The 7,894-nt window shown below is 42.8% G+C and overlaps 1 long non-coding RNA gene across 1 annotated transcript; it reads right to left on the bottom strand.

Annotated features, from left to right (window-relative positions):
• Positions 1–2,938: 2,938 nt before the first annotated feature.
• LOC116979396 lies at positions 2,939–4,589 on the bottom strand. The gene is made up of 2 exons (XR_004413708.1): positions 4,509–4,589; positions 2,939–3,814 (listed from the first exon to the last, which is right to left on the bottom strand). It is a non-coding gene; the product is annotated as an uncharacterized LOC116979396 (long non-coding RNA).
• Between the last annotated feature and the right edge of the window lie 3,305 nt (positions 4,590–7,894).

Raw genomic sequence — 7,894 nt, 5'->3', positions numbered from 1 at the left:
ATGAGTGGCCAGTACATCTGTTTATTATTAAGGCAGCCATTGTATTTCATCACCTGCCAAGGACAGGTAGCCATAGAGCTCAGAGCTTGGCCCACGTGGCACATTACGTGCAGCAGGTGCGACTGTAAATCGTGCTTTACATGACAAACATATGCTGATTTCCGAGAATAAGCAGAGTGGCAGCTACCTCACAACATTCAAGACACCATCCAGATCTCTGACTACATTCACTGCCAGCTTCACACCATCCTGAACACTCTTTATATTGTTAGCCCCACGGTGTGGGACTAGAGGGCAGTTTTATTGCATTTCACTGTTACATTACCTGAAGCTGGAACCCTGAGATCACATCTGTGCCAGGAGCATTTAAGATTGGCATTGTTCTGATGAATGCAATGAAAGGTAGTGTGTAATGCAATATGCCCAGTCTGTTAGAAGTGGAACTCTTCCTTCATCTGTGATCAAGCTGTGTGGCTGCTTACTTTCTCAACTTGTGGAAAATTAACTGGCCAGGGTCCAGCCTGGATGTGGGCATTACTGGAGAGTGTGAGCCAATGGTTAGAGGTTTCAGATTTATTTGGACCTCAGGGACCAGATTAGTTAAGTCCCTGGTCAATGATGATCCTTAAGGAGGACTCACTGGCGGTACTGAAGTGGTATTGATTAGACTTCTGTATTGGAGGTAGTTCTAACCTGGCACTTTTTGCTACAAATGATGCCCATCATTTATCAATCCACACATGAATATTGACCAGGCCTTCTTAAAACTGCACCATTTTTTGAAAAGCTGAAAATAATTGAAAATTATATAATCATCAGTGAACATCCCCATTTCTCACCTTATTTTGGAAAGAAGGTCAATGATGAATCAGTTGCAATGGTTAGGCTGACACTTTGCCCAGAGCAACTCCCACATTGTTGTCTGAAGATAGATTGGTTGACCTTGAGAATGTTTCTGTCCATTTTCTGTTATGTAAGATACAACTCCAATTATTGGTGTAATTTTTCATTAATTCCATTTGACTTCAGATTTACTGACATTTTGAATTGTCACACTGCTTTGTTTATGTTTGAACCAAAGCTACAATGATGTTTTGATTAAAGCAGAATGGCCAAAACCTGTTAGGTAATTGGTGAGTAAATGTCACTTGATAGAATTGTTAATGATAACATCACTTTGCTGATGTTTGAACCTAAAACGACGGAGCAGTGGCACAGTGGTAGAACTGCTGCCTCACAGCGCCAGTGACCCAGGTTCGATCCTGACTGTGTGGAGTTTACACATTCTACCTGAGGTTTCCTCAGGGTACTCCGGTTTCCTCATATTCCAAAGACATCTAGATCTGTAGGTTAATTGGCCTCTGGAAATTACTCCTAATGTGAGGGGAAAGTGGGATAATATAGATCTAGGGTAATCAATGATTGGCATGAACTTGTTGGGCTGAAAGGCCTTTCCTTGCTGTATTTCTCAACTAAAGGTAAACTAGATTTGGTTTGTTCTGTTTTTTGAGATACCAACATACCTGGCTAAGACTCCACATTGCCAGATAGCTGCTGGTGTTAAAACTACACTGGAATAATTTGTCAGCAGCATAGCTTATCCTACAGGATTTTTTCTTCATGTTTGCTGTATCCAGTGCCCTTAAAATTTATTTGGTATCATGTTCAAAACACCAAATGGTCCCTGTGATAATGAAGAGGCTACACTGAATCATTTCTCGGCACCTCTGGCTGAAGATCTCGCTGAAGGTGGTTGCACAAATTTCAGGCAGCCCTTTGGTGCTTGCCAGCCAGTTTCTCTCATGGCTGAGGATTTACTTGGAGCCTCCTCCTCACATTGTCATTCCCGTTGTCCTCCACCATGAAACACTCACACAGGATCTCCCAATGTTCCCTGGATCCTAGACTTGTCACTCAGAATCTTCTTCAGGAGAGGAATCAGTCTGAAGAAGAGTCTTAATCTGAATCATCACCTATCCATGTTTTCCAGAAGTGGTGCTGCCTGACCCGCTGTGTTACTCCTGCATTTTGTGTCTTTTTTGTTTATAGAACTGACATGTTACAATGCTGAGAACTATATTCTGCCCTTTGTATCTCCCCCTTTGTTCCATTGTACTTGAGTTTGACTTGATTGCATTTATATCATCCACTGAGTCCGCGCAGACCAGCAATCCCCATACACTAGTACTATTTTACACACTAGGGACTACTTACCATCTTTACCAAAGCCAATTAGCTTACAAACCTGTACGTCTTTGGAGTGTGGGAAGAAACAGGGGAACCCGGGGAAACCCAAGCGGTCACAGGGAGAAACCACAAACTCTATATGGACAGCACCCGTAGTCAGGAACAAACCCCAATCTCTGGAGCTGTAAGGCAGCAACTCTACCGCTGTGCCACCGTGCCACCCAAAATGTATTTGTTTCTGATCTGTTTGGATAGCATGCAAAACAAAGCTTGTCACTGTATCTCGATGCATGTGACAATAATAAAACTAAACCTAAGGCCAGAAGTAGATGTCATGGTTTCAGGATGAAGGATTGTTTAAGATGGAACAGATAAGCAGTTTCTACCCTGAGAAAGTCATGGAATTCCTTCCTGGAAAGTCATTGAATATTTACAAGGTGGAGGCTGACAGACATTCGAATTATAAGGGAGTCAAGAGGTAACGCGAGTACATGGGAAAATGGTTTTAAAGCCAAGATTGGATCGGCCACAATCTCACTGAGTGGCAACACAGGCTCGAGCTGTCAAATGGTCTTCTCCTCATATATGCTTCTGCCAAGTAGCCTGTCTGGCATTATTCAGTGTTTTTGGCAGAGATCTTTGACACATTGACTCTCTTGCTAGGCAAAGGCATTTAGGAATCAATCCTACTGCTGTTGGCCTGAAGATATAGGCTAAGTAAGAATAGCAGACTTTATTCCATGAAAGGTATTAGCCAAAAAGGGAGATTTATTTTATTTTACAGTTTGGTAGATTGCTAATTACTCTTATTGATTCTTGCATTGTATTCGAGAACATTAAATGAACTTGCCTATGAACTGGCAAGTGAGTTCCAAGTGTTAGTCCTAACATGGTTTTACTTGGCGTATGATGGGGCATAGACCAAGAAGGTGGAAATTAGTCAATTGCATTAATCGTATTTTTTCAATGGACCGAACATACCTCGGTACCCGAAGTTAATATGTGTGAAAATGTATATTAACATTTTACTCAGATAATATCTAAACTAAACTGAACTGGCTAGAAATTAAACTGTCATATAAATCAACTGCGGAGTAACTTTGAATGTTAAATGAACAGAATGTTAGATTCCCTTTCTACTGACACCAAGATGTATCAAGCTGCAAAAATGAATGGAGACATTTGGAGAGTTGTCAGCATAACTACACACTGAGATCTGAAGTCTTGTCAACTTTCTTTTGTTGAGTGTGATGCTTCTGTAAATCCATTGGAACCTCACGTCTATATTTTCCAGATAGGGTCAGGTTTCAAATCAAGTATATTTTTAGGCAAATATTAAGACCATAAAATGTTACTCTGTAAGGGACGAGCCATCAATTTTTGGATAAAGCTCTGCCTAATAATTTTTAATGTGCCACAAGTCACAGAAAATCATTGGAACAAAATCAGTTATAACATTTGAATGGCTCACTCATTCTCTTCATCAGCTTTTGCTGACATGCTATGGACGTTGCCTTCAGGTATCTAGGGTGGAGGGCCATTGATAGTTCTTCTACTGGCTTTCCTCATCGTTCATAAACTCCCACTCCATTCAGTCATCAATCGATCTTGTTTTGTGAATATATAACTAGGACCCAAAAAAATGAAATGTTAGCACACACAGGTGTGGTACCTGGAGCCTGAGGCAGCAGAACCGCAATATTATCTGGAGGCAAAAGGCATGTATATGAGTAAAACATGTAAAACGGATAAATAAAGAGTAGGAAAGAGAGATAAAGTAGAAGCTTTTTCCAGAGAACTGACACAAGGCAGTGAACTGAATGACTCTTTAAATGTCATTCAGTACAAATGTCCATCAATTTTGCGTCATTGCATATGAGTCAAGACATGGGGAATGCTAAAATGTTTTATCTTAATATTCCTATAATGGAAATGCAGCCTAAAACACTTAGCAGCAAGAGCTATTGCTGCATCTGCACAAGGTTTTTTAAACAATGGCATAAACTGGCAAGCTTAATTTAGAATTACTTTGTTTGACTCACAGAGGCCTGTGTAAATCATTCACAGTATAACTCACCGAAAACAAAAGAATATTGGTGATCATTACAACATAACTAAGTACTAGTGTGTTATTACATAAAGAATCTGCTGGGATCAAAGAATCAATATATTCATACAGCAGTGAACAAGGACATGTAAATATAGAATCATACAAATTAGCAGCATTAGCTTGTATGATCTCACACTGTACTTTTTAATTAGATCATTGCCAGAGACAATTGTCATACCGACTTCATATTCCCATCTACCTTTTTGCTTACCAAGAAGCTATCAACCTCTGCCTTGTAAATATTCAGTTTTTGCTTCTACTGCCCTTTGAAGAATAGTTTCAAAGATTCACGATCCTCTGAAAAAGAAAAGAAAAACCATTCAGTTTTAAAGGGACAACCTTCATTTTAAAAGGGTCTCGACCCGAAACATCATCCATTCCTTCTCTCCAGAGATACTGCCTGTCCCGTTCAGTTACTCCAGCTTTTTGTGTCTATCTTTGGTTTAAACCAGCATCTGCAGTTCCTTCTTACACCTTCATTTAAAAACCCTGGTCCCTAGTTCATGTACAGCATTTTCTCTGACTGCTAAAGCTTTTCACTATACCTTATTAACACATGTGACAATACTAAACTAAACTAAACTAGTTCTAGCTCCTCACACATATAACCATATAACAATTACAGCACGGAAACAGGCCATCTCAGCCCTTCTAGTCCATGCCGAACACTTACTCTCACCTAGTCCCATCTACCTGCATTCAGACCATAACCCTCCATTCCTTTCCCGTCCATATACCTATCCAATTTATTTTTAAATGATAAAATCGAACCTGCCTCCACCACTTCCACTGGAAGCTCATTCCACACAGCTACCACTCTGACAAATAGGAAGCATTTTCTTTACATCCACCCTATCAGAATGGCCTCCTCCTGCACCTATTTTCTATGTTTCTACAGTGCCCTCTATAATGTTTGGGACAAAGACAAATCATTTATTTGTACTCCACAATTTGAGATTTGTAATAGAAAAAAATCACATGTGGGTTAAAGTGCACATTGTCAGATTTTAATAAAGGCCATTTTTATACATTTTGGTTTCATCATGTGGAAATTACAACAGTGTTTGTACATGGTCCCCCCATTTCAGGGCACCATGATGTTTGGGACACAGCAATGTCATGTAAATGAAATAAGTCATGTTTAGTATTTTGTTGCATATCCTTCCCATGCAATGACTACTTGAAGTATTTGGTCGCCCAATTATAGGAAGGATGTCAACAAAATAGAGAGAGTACAGAGGAGATTTACTAGAATGTTGCCTGGGTTTCAACAACTAAGTTACAGAGATAGGTTGAATAAGTTAGGTCTTTATTCTCTGGAGCGCAGAAGGTTAAGGGGGGACTTGATAGAGGTCTTTAAAATTATGAGAGGGATAGACAGAGTTGATGTGATCAAGCTTTTCCCTTTGAGAATAGGGAAGATTCAAACAAGAGGACATGACTTCAGAATTAAGGGACAGAAGTTTAGGGGTAACATGAGGGGGAACTTCTTTACTCAGAGAGTGGTAGCGGTGTGGAATGAGCTTCCAGGGGAAGTGGTGGCGGCAGGTTCGTTGGTATCATTTAGGAATAAATTGGATAGGCATATGGATGAGAAGGGAATGGAGGGTTATGGTATGAGTGCAGGCAGGTGGGACTAAGGGAAAAAAATTGTTCGGCGCGGACTTGTAGGGCCGAGATGGCCTGTTTCCGTGCTGTAATTGTTATATGGTTATATGGTTAAGTCTGCGATTCATGGACATCACCATTTGCTGGGTGTCTTCTCTGGTGATGCTCTGCCAGGCCTGTATTGCAGCCATCTTTAGCTTATGCTTGTTTTGAGGGCTAGTCCCCTTCAGTTTTCTCTTCAGCATATAAAAGGAATGCTCAATTGGGTCCACATCAGCTGATTGACGGCCACTCAAGAACTGACAATTATTTAGTTTTGAAAAACTCCTTTGTTTCTTTAGAAGTATCTTTGGGATCATTGCCTTGCTGTAAAATGAACCACCGGCCAATGAGTATTGAGGCATTTGTTTGAACTTGAGCAGATAGCATGTGTCTATACACTTCAGAATTCATTATGCTACTACCATCTTCAGTTGTATCATCAATGAAGATAAGTGAGCCAGTACCTTCAGCAGCCATAAATGCCCGGGCCATAATACCCCCACCACCATGTTTCACAGATGAGGTGGTATGCTTTGGATCTTGGGCAGTTCCTACTCTCCTCCATACTTTGCTCTTGCCATCATTCTGATATGTTAATCTTTGTCTCATCTGTCCACAAGACCTTTTTCCAGAACTGTGGTTGCTCTTTTAAGTACTTCTTGGCAAATTGTAACCTGGCCATCCTATTTTTGCAGCTAACCAGTGGTTTGCATCTTGCAGTGTAGCCTCTGTATTTCTGTTCATGAAGTCTTCTGCAGGCAATGGCCACTGACAAATCCACAGCTGACTTCTGAAGAGTGTTTCTGATCTGTCGGACAGGTGTTTGGGGATTTTTCTTTATTATAGAGAATTCTTCTGTCATCAGCTGTGAGGATCTTCCTTGGCCTGCCAGTCCCTTTGCGATTACAGGGCTGCCAACTCTCACGCTTTGAGCGTGACACTCACGCATTCCAGCCAATTCTCACGCCCTCACGCTGAAGACTGAATTCTCACGCTGACAGGCTGTCTCTGGATCTGGTGGGCAGCGTGAATCATGTCGCAGCGGCCTCTGCAGTCCGTCTGTCTTTTTATTATTTTTTGTCCTATTTCAATGTAGTTTTTATTTTTTTTTGACGGGGTATGTGTGTGTGGGGGGCGGGGGGTGGGGAAACTTTTAAAATCTTTCCCCTGCACGGAGAACCCGACCTTTTCCTTGTCGGGTCTCTGTTGTCATTGGGGCTGAGCAACGTGGAGCAGCCTCCAGCAGGAACGACCTAGGGCTCCAGTCGCGGAGCTGTGGACCTACTTACCATCGTAGAGCTGGCCGAGTTCGGAGCGGGAGGAGCGGTGGTGGCGCGCTGCTGCGACCGGACCCCCGGAGATTCGGAGGCTCCAACCGCAGGTCTGGTGGACAGTAATACCGGGAGCCCGCGGGTCCCTGCTGGGAGACCGCTTTTCGGGGCTTCCGCAACGGCGACTTCTCCCGCCCGAGTTGCGGGGTTGAAGATGACCTGGAGCGGGGCCTTACATCACCGCCCCGCGCAGCTTGGAATGGCTGCGGGACTTTGCTAGCGCCCGCCGGGAGCTCCAACAAGACCCGGAGTGCGGCCTTGCACCACCCGGCGTGGCGTTAATGGCCGTGGGACAATTACCATCGCCCGCCGGGGGCTTTGACTCTGACATCGGGAGGGGAATGGGGAGTGCAGGGGAGGGATGGGTATTTGCCTTCCATCACTCAATGAGGTTCAAATGACAAATAAAATTGTATTGTATTGTATTGTATTGTATTGTATTGTCTTCAGTCCCTGCACAGCAAAGATCCTATAGCGGAGCTAAAGGGTCTTTGCTGCACAGTTTGTCTCTTTGCGCCACATGACACTGATCTGCACGGATTGGGGAAGCGCATCGGTCCCGGGCAGCGAGTGTCAGCGCTTTTGTGTGCCATCTGCGAGCTCTGCGCTGCCGGCT

This window comes from Amblyraja radiata, chromosome 12 (assembly GCF_010909765.2).
Source record: "Amblyraja radiata isolate CabotCenter1 chromosome 12, sAmbRad1.1.pri, whole genome shotgun sequence".
NCBI classification, from domain to species: Eukaryota; Metazoa; Chordata; class Chondrichthyes; order Rajiformes; family Rajidae; genus Amblyraja; species Amblyraja radiata.
Note: the sequence above shows the minus strand (reverse complement) of the source record. Positions and strands in the feature narration are given on the sequence as shown.